At 36.2% G+C, this 14763-nt stretch overlaps 1 protein-coding gene across 7 annotated transcripts in view; it reads right to left on the minus strand.

Moving 5' to 3' along the window:
• Positions 1 to 14763, minus strand: part of LOC105259560 (teneurin-m) — a 708083-nt gene that overhangs the window by 462686 nt on the left and 230634 nt on the right. The gene's annotated exons all lie outside the window — the stretch shown is intronic.

Consider the following 14763-nt stretch of genomic DNA (forward strand, 5'->3'; position numbering starts at 1 on the left):
ATGTATAGAAATTTTTAGAAGCTTATTCAATAAATATTTTATAAGCTTATTTTGAAATTTAATTCAAAATGATGTAAGGAATATATATAGAGGAATCATAGGATAAATAATTGATTATAATTTTTCTATAGAGTAATATACACATAGAATAACAAATAGTTGATCGTAAAAATTTTATTAATTTTGATTTTTACAAACTTTTCTTGATTTTAACAAACTTTTTTTAGAAGCAAGAAGTTTTAAAACTACACTTAATTTTGAACAATAACTAACACTTTGTTCTTATCACGTTATATATTGCTATGACACAGAAAATCACATTAAAATAGTTTTTCTCATCTTTAATCTACATTTTTTTGAAAAATTATTACATAATAGAATATTTGAGAGCAAAGATTGTTTCCGGCGTGATAAAATTAGAAGATATTATAATATTACTCTTTTCTTCTCGTCTTCTTCATTATTCTTTCGTTTTATAATACACAACAATTAAGAGATTTAGCTTAATATAATGTGATTAAGGTTTAAAATAATTTATAAGAAAATAAACTAAAATTTTAATTATAAATAATTATTTTTGATACATAGTTGATTTTTTATAAAAAATTACTTTCAAAGTCAATGACAGATTTAAAAATCTATGTATGTACATATATATGTAAGTGTATCGAATTCTTTTAAAAAATTATTTTCGAAATCAATAACAGATCATGACATATATGTAATATCTGAGAGATGTTAAATATAATATTATGTAATAAATTTTTTAATAGATATTAATAGTATGAAAAATACCCGAAAATATATCTTTGTCGATGTTTGATAAATACATAATAAATAAACAATATATTTGTAAAACTGTGCATGTATTGTAATTATAATTTTGTGTTATATTACTTATTGTTACGTCAAAAAGCAAATTATTATTTATCAAAGCGTAAAATTTTTCATGTCCTTACTTTTAAATATATTTTCGAGTTCAGTATGGTCATCATATTCAGCAATTTTAGCAAAATTCGTTGACTGAGAGCTGTTTAACTCAGAATCTCCAAGATATAGTGATATATAATCATTTACATTGCCAAATTGATAAAAGTTGCGTATTAGTTATTTGTAGCTGTTTTTAGGAATATCTATAGCATTTTGCCTAGAACGTAAAAAACTGTTTGTTAACCTGTTTGATCTTAATATTCGTAATCTTGGTGTAAAAAGATATATTAAATATCTTGAATTTTATGATTTTACTTATTATATATAATTTTATTCATTATGTACACAAAAATATATATGAACAAGAGATTGAAAAGAGATAAAATAATAATATTCGATTTATCGCCGTTTCTCTCTTACCCCGTTTACATGATTGCCAAAACTTCATCGACTTCATCATGAGTGATCAAATGTTCCATTAAATAGACATAATTCCTTGGAAAAACTTCATTGCAATGTCAATTTTCCTTTTCTCAGAAAAAAGGAAAATATATTAACCGAAGATTATAATGTATTTTTATTTTATATATACAATATAATTTTATGTTAAAGAGATATATTATCTTACTTATTTAATAGTATCTTTTTATTTATCAACTGGAAGTATATATTACTTTTATTACAGTCAATGTATCGCACAGATCAACAAGTTGAAAAAACCCATGCTTATATTATATTGTATATATTTATATATGAAACTTTCTATCTTGATAAGATATATGAATTTTCATCATATCAGCTGTAATGGAATGCAATACTTAATTACTAAGAAACAGGAGTATGTTGATTTTCCAAAAGCGAAATCCATGTATTTTTGATATCTTCTCTTATATTTTTTGTTACGAATTCAAATTAGAATAATAAAATTTGCCGGGATATTTCTCGATATTTTTTTTACACAAATCATAAATATTATATAATTGTATTTTGTTTACGAATTAGTTGCGATTGTCATATGATTTAACATGAGACTGGACATCTTTCTATTACTTATATTTTTCAAGCGCGACGCATTCTCTTTTCAGCAGCGTATCCCCATACTTCTTTTATATCATGTTTGGCGCGCAAAAAAAATGGGAACATCGCCTGCTTCGAAGTCCCAAAAGCTTTTGCGAGCACGTTTCACTCGTGGTTCGCGTCTCTTCTCGCTTCTCGGCGAGCAAAACCGACGGGAAAGGCGCGCGCGCCAGCGAGGCGGATCAGCGACGCGAATAAAAGTTTCGCGAAAGGGGGAGGGCGCGTACAATGGCATCGAGGGGGCTGCGAGGGTGAAAGTTGCGGCTGAATCATTGGTGCGGCAGAGGACTGCTCCGCGAGATGGTACACCGCTCTACCTCGCTCATAAAATAAATCTGATATTACCGGGCATGCTCTCTCTCTCTCTCTCTTTCCTTCTCTCCTCCTCGTTGTTCCATGATGCATATATTTCAACCCTTCCAATATCCCTCCTTGTACACCGCGTTACCACGAAACACGGGGGCGGCCGCGAGAGAAGCGCTCGATTCGAGCGGCGCCGCGTTTTCGGTATCGGATTGCGCGGGCGAATCGAGAGGCGGCCTGCGGGGCAGTATCGTAAAAACGGATAGTTTTTGCAGAGCAACTTGCGCGGGTCATGAACGTCGCCCTGGGCTATGCGCTTCCCGCGTTGTCGACACGCCAGATCGGAGAATGATCGCCGTGTATACCTTCGACCGTACCTCCTCTCTCTACTTTCACCATTGAGATCAATTGTCCGCTGTTTATCGACAACACATTTCGCGACGTTCACAGTTTTGCTTGGCCTTTGTTGCACGGGATATTATAAATTGAGCGTAAAACAGAACACAAACGGAACTCTTTTAATCTGTATTTATTCTAGAATTTGCAGAAAGTGTATTGACAAGAGAACTTGTAGATTTTATTTATATTTATTGTACTTAATAATATTTCTTAATAATATTTTCTCTCTCGTTTTTATGTAATTTTGATTAAATTTTCTTTTTTTCATATGAAAAAAGAAGAATTTTCTCTAATTTTCTATAATGTTATAAAATGACGTACAGCGTTTTGATGCATTGTAGCTGAGGATTTATCTTTATTCCAACAATTTCTATTATATTTTCGTAACGGAAATTTAATGACATTATGACTACCTGCGAGAATTGTCGTGAATAAAATTGTCACACATTTCAAATTTCTTCAATTTGTATAAATATTTATCAAGTTTGACGTATAATCCATTTTAGTTGTCTATATAACTCTCATCTATTTTCTCGTAGAAATTATTTCCAGCACTAAAAAAGTGTTGGTAACTCTCATGATGAATCATTCCGATGCGATCGCGTCAAGAAGGGTCGCTCGGTCGTCTTTATCCGGTTCGTAAAGTCGATTCTTGCATTTGGATTGCACGGTTGTTTTGCAGATACGAAGAAGCACACGTTTTTACGAGTTTTCCGCACTATCGCGTGTAGTGGCGAGCAACACCGATCTATGCGGGGAGTAAAATCGGAAGTAAAAGCGATCGTAAAAAGTGTCGCGTTTTAACATAATCGCGGGATAGTTCCGAGAGGTGATAAAAAATTCACAGAGACACATATCCACGATAGCTTACATCGTTTTGATCGTCATATCAATATACTTTTATATATACTTTTATGATATGTCAAGCCGAGATTTTAATCTTGACGCGTAGCTTTCAACAATAATTGACCAAAAATACATTTAAACCTAAATTATTTATTGTAAAAAAAATTTTTTCAGACATCGAAACCTGAGATGTTTATTAATCAAGGTGCATTCAATGTGCCATATATTTGCTTGAAAATTTTGTGTAACTCTCTTTCTCTCTTTTTGAGATAATTTTTATTTATATTAGTTCTGTAAAATATTTTTTAATAATTTTTCGAAATTATTCTCGTATGATTGAAATTACTTTGATGGTAAACATTACATCACCATTTGGCACGCAAATATGACTTTTTTTCATTGGCTCTGGGGTTCTGTTTACGCATCATAAAAAGTTAATGAAGTGGCAGCATGCGAAAATATACTTTGCACAGTCATGAGAAACTAGAATCGGGGGATTGCCTTGCGCCCGGTTTACAGTTATGGAAATTTCATACGCCATCCGGAAAGAAATAGGAAAGAGGCGAAGGGGAGGAAAATGACATGGTGATTTGTATTCCCGAAATATCGAGAGTATATTAACTTTTACGGTTGCCAGCATTATATTACCGGCCGGAACAACTTTATATACATCGATCGTAAAGAAAGTGTCAAATATAAAGAACGCTAATAAACTCTCCCAATGAGAAAGTTGCTACCGAGCTTTATAACGCGAAAAAATATTGCACTTTTATTCATTTTTATATTTCTCATTTCTACAAACGATATTTTTCACGACATAATTTTCACGATATAATTTATATTATTATTATTATTATTATTATTATTATTATTATTATTATTATTATTATTATTATATTTTTTAAGACAAAGTTCTGTGTTGAAGAGGATTTTTTATCCAATATAAAATTCTATCGTTGTGCTAATTATTCGTTTTACGAAACTTACGTCGAATTCTTTCAACCGTTTATTTAAAACCTTAACAATTTTTATCGAAGACCGTGAGAGGCAGTTTCCGCCGGTGCGTACATACGAGAAATAAAAATACACCCGCGTCTGCGACAGGTTTACGCAAAGCGGGCACGCCTGAATGCGCTTATTATAAGCGTCATTTGTTATCTCTTTAAAAATAGCGATGTGTGTCGGCGCTGTCGGACGACGATGCGGCAATGTCGAGCCGGATGCTGCGAGCCGCGGGACGATTTATCAACGAGCCCGGCGACAGGATCGTCCACGCAGGTTTGCTCACGATGGCTTATGAGCGACCAAGTTAAATCCCGCCTCACCTGGGTATGATGGGACCTTTGCGATCGTACCCTCGCAACGCGTTTCTTTTAGAATCTTTTAGAAATACGCTTTTTAATTTTTTAGTTAGTAGTTTCATGTTTTTTTATGTGATATATGAAATTATAAATGGAATTTTATCTGAATTGTAGATAATTTAAAGCGAGATTAATTCGGCGATATATTTTTATCCGATTTTATTTAAGTAATATCCCAACAACACGTATCTAATCCTTGTAGACATTCTCGAATTGAGGGAAGGCATCTATTAATCAGAATTTCAAGGTATGCAAAACTCATGATAGCCAATTAGTCTGGTATCTTCCCCGACGTCGAATCGAATCAATTTGATCTTCCATCGCGCTTCCGTGGAGAGGGTACGTCGGTTGCGGCACGATAGGTGGATATAGCAAAATTTCAGGGGTAGCGAAAACCCATTACCACACTGAGAGCTGGTACAGGGTAGGTAAGGAGCATTACGAGATGAATTAGAACGCTGGTCCATTTCCTACCACTATCGCTTCTCCTCCTCCTGCTCCTCCTCCTCCTCTCCTTCCTCCTCCTACGATCGATCCTATCCGCTTAATAGATTCAGCGATATTATTGAATTAGCGTGGTTGAACGAAGCCAGGCTACTTAGACGCGTTAACGGGAAGATCGACGGGAAAGCTGGCCGCGGACGAGAGGGTTTACAATCCACGAATCGAAACGGTACTCCGATATTATCCTTCAGACCGCACTGTCCCCGGAGGGCACAACTCCTTGAATTTCCATCGCGAATCGCAAAACGCGAACGAGAAGTGGAAGAAAGAAAGAAATTACACGACTGTAGAAATGAAAAAAAAGTCAAACGTGATTCTAATTTTTTATATATGCAAGAAAAACTTTTTATTTTAATTCTTACACTCGTAAAAAAATAATAAAATAAAAAAGATTAACAAGAATTAATTAACGCACGCATGCGCGTTATTTCTTCTCGTATCGATTTTTTTCTTATCTTTGATATATTTCCGGATTTTATCCGGATGATGTTATTCGGCAAATGGAAATTTCATATAAAATATCATAGATACGAAGTTTGACTAACATGAAACTAACGCGCGCGGTAACCCGAGAAACTATTTTCCACGCAAAAAGTAAGATGCAGCCCTTGGGCGAGCAGATGAATCTACCTGTACGCGAGGCGCAGAGTGCCACTTCGTCATTGCCTTACGGTAACGGTTATGCTTTAGGAAAGTTTACCAGTTTGCTACTATCTATCTACCTCGTTTCTCGCTCGACGGATCCTTTTACTCGTTTCAGCATCCTCTTCCGCTCTCCTCTCTCACTTTTTCCCTCACGATCTACTTTCAACCCTCTCTGTAACGTCGTCGTCCTCACGCTAAGAATCAACTTGTGTGGGAAAGCACTAGTTTTCCGTCTCACGCGTTGTTACATTTCTATCCGCAGCAAACATCTTTTCGCGGCGAAATGCAAGTCTAATTCAGATCGCGCGAATTTTGATTGAAATTTTGATTGCAAAAATAAAAAAAGAACAGATATGCAATAATGAAAAGAGTATGATATATAAAATTAGCGCGTGATTTTTGCAGTCTATACTTGATGAAAAAACCGAAAAATAACTAACATGGAAAATAGCTAGATTGAAAATTAGGAGTTAGCTTATTATTTTGTTTCGCGATAATTTGCAACATACGAGAAATTTGCAACATTAAGTGCACAACTTCCTAAAGATCGTAGATTTTCATATGGAACAACTTTTTTCGAATTATAAAATTTTGCCAGAAAGTTTTTAAATACGCGAGACTTAAAGTTTAATTTACGAATTGCGGTAAGCAAAGTAAAATTTTTTTTTTACGTTTACTCGATTTTATTTTTAAGTATACTTTATATTACGGGACTTTGTATTTAATTACGAATGTACCGCAAATTTAATCGCGTTTCGCAAAAGAATATTCTGGTCCTCGTCACGACATTTACAGATCAGTACCGTCTAAGAGAATTTCACTCGCTTCAACCGGGATTTTCCGGCTGTCCCTTCGTTTCGAGAGGCCCCTTCGGCCCGTCACTTAATAATCTTTATTCCCTAATTCCACAAGATACGTAAAGTCGGACAGTTAAGTCCCCCGGATTAGATCATGATCGAGGAACACGAAGACGAGGGTCCGCGTTTCCCAACGTTCATACGGTACAAAGTAAAAGAAAGGAGTTCGTTCGTTGAACTTATGTAGAGCTCTAAGCCCCTTTCTTGTGGAGATTTCTTGAGATTAAAGTCAGATCAAGAACAGTTTGATTACACCTCTCGCATGTGCTTATGTAATAAATAATTTATAATTCTTTTTTATTCCCTCTATAAGAAAGATCATCCGGTATGGTGTATGTAATGCGATTAATAAATTATTATCTTATTAACTTTCAAATCCCTTAACAGATATTTTACAGCACATTAAAATCGACCAAAAATTGTATTCGTACAATTTTATACGTTTTATTTACTGCAATTTTATACGTTTTATTTACTGCAACATTTTTAAATGTATAAAAGTTTTTCAAAAACAATTAATTTAATTTAATAATTTTCATCCACTTGATTACATATTAGATATATGTGATGATTGCTTACAAAAAATACTCTGTATCGGTTTCTTTCTCAAGGTATGGAAAAAAATGGGAAGCTTAAAGGGAAAGCTCTTCAATTAAAGCATAAGAGGGACATTGGATTATCTTCTCGAACTAAACCGATCGACCGATGTCGCGAATTGTCAATCTTTCAACTCTTGAAGCCCTCCCCGAAATTACTCTGGCGAAATAGTTGGCTCGATTTTGCCCATGAAGAGAGAGACCCTTTAGGAGAGAATCCCTTCAGGCCTCGCGGGCGACATCTGGGCGTGTGAACATCGTGCTACGACGACGGAGAATCGGCACCGCTAATAATTACCACCCTCGAAATTCTCTTGCTCCAAGACACCCCATGGACCATTTCTCGCGTGGCTAAGCACGCGATTTCCGAAAGCCGGGCTACCACGCTAAAATATCTCGCCTCGAGGCGAAGAATGGTGCGCGTTGCCGGCGCCCCGGCGGCTGGTGTAACATCGAATGAAATCGAGGGGATGAAATCGTTTGTCACGTCATTTCATTTGTTACTCTTGCTTTCGAATCGTCGCCGTAGATAACATTATGGCGCGAGTAAAAATATGTCGATTTTGTCGCGATTGCACGCATCGTGATTTTTTGCTTTCTCGTTCGCGAAGATCCACGTTTATTTTAATTAAACGATGTATGATAATGTTTCGTTTCTGATTAATTATTTTATATAGAATTTATAATACATTTTTCTTCTTAGTATTTCTGAGATTGCTAACTTAAAAAGTTTTTTAGATGAAAAATAAGAGGAGAGAGATTGTGATTTAATGCAACACGTGATAATAATACAATAATTATTTCAATTTAAAAGCAAGATTAGTTAGTTTGCAATACTTTTTAGCATTTAAAATTTTAGAAATCTGATTAGAAACAAATATTCTTGAAGGCTTCGAGACGAAATAACTGACTTATAGCGACGTGGAGAAAACGTGTAAGCTTCCCCGGTATTCTTGAATTAAACCGTATATGCGTTCGAACCCTCGAATATGTCGCGCTATAAGAGATCGCTTCAGCGTCCCACAGATTGGCTATTAAAACCTTCCATACCAAGTGCCTCGAGAGCCTTCACGAAACTCCCTGCCGACGATATGAAGGGTTGTTTCCAATTTTCCTAAATTACGCGATATAGTCGCGATGCGTATAGACGACAAAATTCGTTTTCGACCCTTCCTTTTCGCTGGAATGTATTTTCAATTGGACTGGATTTTCAAATACATCAACACACTTTGCCCAAGTTTGATACATCTTTTTTATGTATCAGAATTAAATTAATTATCTTTGTTTCGAGTGTAATAATTAATCTCATATATAGTTGTAATAGATTTAAATCTCAATTCTCTTTTGCTATAAAGTAAAGAAACGTGATGCTTAGCTCTTTTTTCATTAGTTTTATAAATGCTACATACGATAAATTTTCTTCTTGCGGATTTATTTAAGCTTATTCCAAAACAATCGGATTAATTTCACGCTCGATTCATTGCGGCTCTTGCAATCAGTGTTATCTTTTTTTTTCATCGAACAACTAATTATATTTTTGCTACAACGGAAGGAAGGATCTAATATTCTGTCGTTGGTTACAACGCGCGAATAGAGTTTGAAAGGATTTCCATGAATATAATAATAGTACTAGGCCAATCCTTGGTACAATGGGCCACTGAAGTAGCTTTTAATAAGAAGTATTGATTGCCAAGAAATGGAAAATCTTTCGCGAAAAATTCAAATCACTAAACCTCTTTATAGGTTTAAATATTGTTGAATAATATATTTATATGTAAATATACAAATTTTTTGCACACAAACGTTAATATATTTCAAGATAAATAACTCGTAATATATTGCTTAAAAAAACATTATTTTATTTCGTTACGTAATTTAAATACTGAAATCTTTTATTTATACGCAAATTAATTGATTATTATTACTTTCGTGCTAAACGATATATTGTAATAAAATAAAATATAACATACATAATATATATGTACAGATAAAATAAATATTATATTTCACAAAGAGAGATTTCATGACAATATAATATTTATTTGTCTCTCATTTATCAAACAAGTTATCTAAAATATGTACGCACGTACAAATTTTCGATACTTTTAATAGCTCATCAAAATCCTATTTCCTTTCAAGAGTTCATGTAATCATGTTATGTGTGTGTAGTTATTGATTGACATAAATGTGAATATATATGATTACGTATGGCCTGTATTTTGGAGGAAATATAAGATTATTAGAACGGATAAAAATTTTTTATATATCCGGTATAGAAGAGAGAGAAAGAGAGTTATATATATCATATTATAAAGACGATTGAGGATAACTCTATTTTGACGGTGACGATTTATATTTGATGAACTGCCGAACAAAGAATTCTTTTTAGCTGACAGAAAAGAAAATTGACCGGAAAATCCAATTAGCCTCATCCGTCCTTTTTTCGCAAGTATCTTTGATGCTAAATTATACCTTCTCTCTTTTTCTAAAAGCAGCATAATTAAATTTATTGCGCCTGAGAAAGTTGTATTTAATTCTGCGAGTATTTCACTTTCACTGGCTTTGGAACGAATTTTCGTAAACTTATTAAGAGTAAATCGTATTAGCTGAAAAAATAAGTAGCTTTAATGTATCTTGAGTTTCTTTAATATAATTTTAATATACTTATACATTTAATCTCGTGTCTCTTTATTTATCTGTCATTCATATTTAAACTTTTCAAGTTACAAATATCATATACTACGTGTATATTTTACATTAACGAGATTCTATTATATTCACATTTTCCCTTTGAAAAATATTTTGCAGCATGATTCTGGATTTTTCGATATATCGCAGTGAGGGATCAAAACGGGAACCAAAACGGGGGAAAGGAGGATACTCCCTCGTAAAACCCAATGAATCCCGCGAATAGCCTATCAGAATCTGCCGTGCAGCTTAGCATTAAGTATTCGCTGTTTGCATATTAATTGTTCATTATGTCAACCGGCCCCTGACATCGTTACATGTAAGCGAGCGAGCTTATTTGGCCGGAGCGAGAACCGTGTAACGATCTCCAACGATCGAGCGGTTCGTGATTGTTCATCTCTTGTTCTCCCCTTCCCCCTTTTTTTGCGAGACACCCACGCACAGCTATCCCGGGAGCGATGTATGCAGATTTCTTAATCATTCCTATTACTCGGTGAGCTTCCTAGCGCCCAGGGATCGATGTCGCGGAACCTAGATAAAAATCGGTAGGCTCGATTATACTTTTGACGACTTTTGTCGCTCGGCTTTTCTCTCTTCTAGAGACTAAAAGCGACGAAGGGGTCGCTACGATAGTAACGCCAAGAGAAGAACACGAGGCGAAGAGAAAGAACGAGGGAGCTCGAGCCCATATAACATTCATTCGTGATCCGTTGGGAACGCTTGAGAGCGCGGCGTCATACTTTCCCTGCCATAATTCGTCGGGGGAGAATTTCCATCGCTCTGACTTCAGCGCCGATCGCTGTGATACTAATTTTGAAATTCCTGTCCGCGCCGCGTTACATAATAGCGATCAAAAAAACTCACGGTCTCATGTTATAAAAATGTTATAGAAAATTTCCATAAGTTTATCTCTCTGCCTCTCAGTCTGATAAATATGCATATCATGAATAATATGAAAGAATGAAAATTAAAAAGAAGAGAGGATGGAAGTGTACTCGTATATATATTGGGAGAGTTTTTTATTTGCTGGAAATTCTCACGCAAATGCAACGTACAATGATGTAAAACAATTTTTTCGATAGTCCACTACCGTCAGTCGCTTTTATTTCCGTCCTCCATTGACGTCATCAAACGAAAATATAGACCAGGTAAAACTGCGAGTTAATTTCCGGATATTCTGGCGTGCTAAAGCTTTATTCTCTTTACATGTCGATTTTAAAACACGACGTATTAAGTATTAATGCATTTGCATCAAAAATATATAATTATAATCAGGAAAAGCGTTTCAATCTTTACATATTACGCGATTGTTATATTACTATTACAGCACCGGTCAAAAATATATCACCTTTTTTAAAGATGATTTAATTCAAAGTGTATATATTTAATTAATTTTTCTCAAGTTGCTGCGTTCGTTATTGAATGAAAAGTCTATTGTTAAATAATCTATATACCTACTATTAAGACATGTGACTAGATAGAAATACACTTTGAATTAAGTTATTCACCTTGAGTTAAGTTATTCTCAGAAAACATAAAGGTGATATATTTTTGATCGGTACTGTATTGTTACTATTATGTTCCTATTATTATATAAGATGTTTTTATAGACGCTTTATCGCGATACACGGATACACATTATACTAATGCACAAGTTGAACATGTGTTCTCGATACTCGGAGTATCACTGTCGACAAGATGGATCACGTGACATATTCTCCCCCAGCCGACATCTTTTCCAGACGACGCAAAGAAATCAGAGATGACTTAGCGGAACCTCATCCCTCTTCGTTATAGCTCTCCCTATACGCGATTCCTCCTTCCTCGTGTCAGTTTCTTCTCGTTTTTAACTTCTTCTGTCGTGAGAAGACGGCGTGTCGCAGTCGACTCTCGATTCAAATGGGCTTGGTGTATCGCGCTCGCACGGATCACCCTCTGTTTCCGCAACGTACGATTCCGTTTCCCATGAATAACGCATTTTTCCGGCAGGAATCGATATGCAGAATATCCCGGAATGTACCGACATATAACTCCTTTCTCTCTCTCTTGTTCCTTTTTCCATTTCTTTTCCCTAGTTGCGACTCGGAATATACGGATCTGGGCCAGTGAAAACCTCATATCACCTTCGCTTTCCTCCTCTCATCTTTTTACCGTGATCCTTCGTCGACGCAGATTCGTCGCCTAAAAGGCGGAAAGAAACGTCGAATTTAAGGAAGCGATGTAATCCGCGGGCGTGAAATTGAATTGTCTTGTATACCGTAGGTAAACACAGCGAACGATCGCGATCTCCGAGTCGCATCGGATTTCTATTCGTCGTCTATTGATTTTGCGATGATGCTGCGCGACTCACATAAGGCGCCCCCATAAGTCACCGCTTCCTTTTTTCAGGGACTGGAAGAGAGGTCATGTAGAAAGGCTTGGTTGCGCGTATCGACCATTCGCCGAATACAGAGCAGGATAATGAATTTAGTCCGTTTTAAAGAGATTATTGACGGAATCCATTCCCGGTCCTGAACGCATGGCCGATCGAGCGTGAGAGAGCCAGGACCTCGATCTCTTCCCTCTCCTCTCCCTCTTAACGTAATTACGAAATCTCTCCGTCCGAATCAAAGAGAAAGACAGGACTAAATATTCCCGCTCCGCGTCAGGGCGATATTTATTCAGTCGTTTTGCGTTCGAATCGTTCGAACGTAACGTCCGCAGTAAACAAACGTTAGTGTCAAAAGTTATCGCGTAACACGCGGCTCGGACGAGTAGCGTATTCGCGCGGCTACCATTTCATCCAATTTGCAGCGGTACGCTAGAGTGCATTGAATGGGTTGCGTCGTAACGTTATCGATGTAAATTCACGGAGGAATTGCTTCGAGCGCGGGCCGAAGCGAAATTATTTATTCGTTCATTCCGATAAACAGTCTCGAAAAAACTATCCGCTCGGGACGCGAAACAAAGCGTGAGAATCGAAATATTTTCGATGGCGCATCTTTTTTTTTTTTTTTTAATCACATAATCCCGTCAAATTGTGTCGGAAAGTCCTTGCGCGATGCGAGTTCTCTCTCTTCTTAGCTATCTAAAGAATTGACGATAATCCACCTCCGTCTTACGAATTAACTCTCCCGATGCGACGTCTCGTGGGAGGAGACGCGACTCGGGAAAGAAATGCCGCCATAGAGGAGCCCTCTTTTCTCATCCGCCAACCATCCGGCTTATATATTGTAAATACCACGTAATCTGATGACCTCCCGGCGACGGTCCCTTCATTACTGGCGCGGGTGCCATTGTTCCGTAGGTATAATTGAATTCCCAAGGCAGCCCGCTCTGCCGCCAGCTAACCCTCATCCTCTCGACATCAGCGATCCGAGAGAGAACCGCCGATTCCACGTCGGAACTCTACGAGACCCTGATTTACCCCATTCAGTCGGGAATAATGCGATATCTCGTCCCCCGAAAGCCACGTCGAATCTCACTCGAGGGAGAAAGAGAGAGAGGCAGGGGAGAAGGAGAAAGAGAGAGAGGGTCATTTCGACGTAGGAGCGGGTTAGTCTAAGCTCGATTCCGAATGTCCGTTCATCGCCCACAAGTCTTCCGCTCGTCTCCGCGAATGTCGCTTCCACTTTGAGTGCATGAGCCAACAATGGATTCTATCGGTGCACTCGGGGAATCGTCGATAATTCGAAACTGAACGCGGAACTCCATCACGTAATATTCAGCGTAATTTCGACTTGGAACGTGGATTGTCAGAATTGCTCTCCGAACCATGTAAATTTAATACGAGCCCGCAAGCTCCGTGCATTAAGCTTGTTTAGATAAGTTGATAAATATAACGTCATTTCACATATTCATACGCAAGGATATTCCCTTAAATTTTTACGGAATTTTTCTCATGTACATAAATCTCTCCTAATTAATTTATAATATATTTTAATTTCATTAAAGTTTGAAGTATTATTTATAAATTGTACGTCGTTGAAAACAGCTTTCTTCGAATTGAGCTGCAAAGGTAAAAATGAATCCCGTTGTCTTATCCGTTATTTAATTTCAAACCTCCTGCAGAGATTTTTTGCTCATAAAAGTGTAATAGTATTCTCAGTAATGTTCGTCATACTATATAATAAATTTTCATGAATGGCAGTTAGTGATCATTAAGTTCTTAATGGTCTTTTAAGTGTCAGAGCGATCGTTTCACCAGTGAATTGCTCGATTCACTTTCAACATGCTAGAGCATTCTTTGTCATTTTCTTTCTTGGGGATAATAATTCTATTCAAATATCTCTTCTGAATTACAATTCTTATTATAATCCACTATTATACATTAATTATGTTCGTGTTGCAATATAAATAAATATTTTATTTTAACGTCAACAGATTCAAATCATGAAGCTCAAAGTATAACTTTTCAATCCAGAAATATGCATATGATTCAATTCAAAGTACAACTTTCAATCTAGAATTATGTATAAATGTATAAATCTTTTATGCGTAGAATTAATGTAAATTTGAGAGAGAGAGAGAGAGAGAGAGAGAGAGAGAGAATCTTTTAATATTTAAATTCCCTTTAAA

The sequence above is a fragment of the Camponotus floridanus genome, unplaced genomic scaffold (genome assembly GCF_003227725.1).
Source record: "Camponotus floridanus strain SB8 unplaced genomic scaffold, Cflo_v7.5 scaffold4, whole genome shotgun sequence".
NCBI classification, from domain to species: Eukaryota; Metazoa; Arthropoda; class Insecta; order Hymenoptera; family Formicidae; genus Camponotus; species Camponotus floridanus.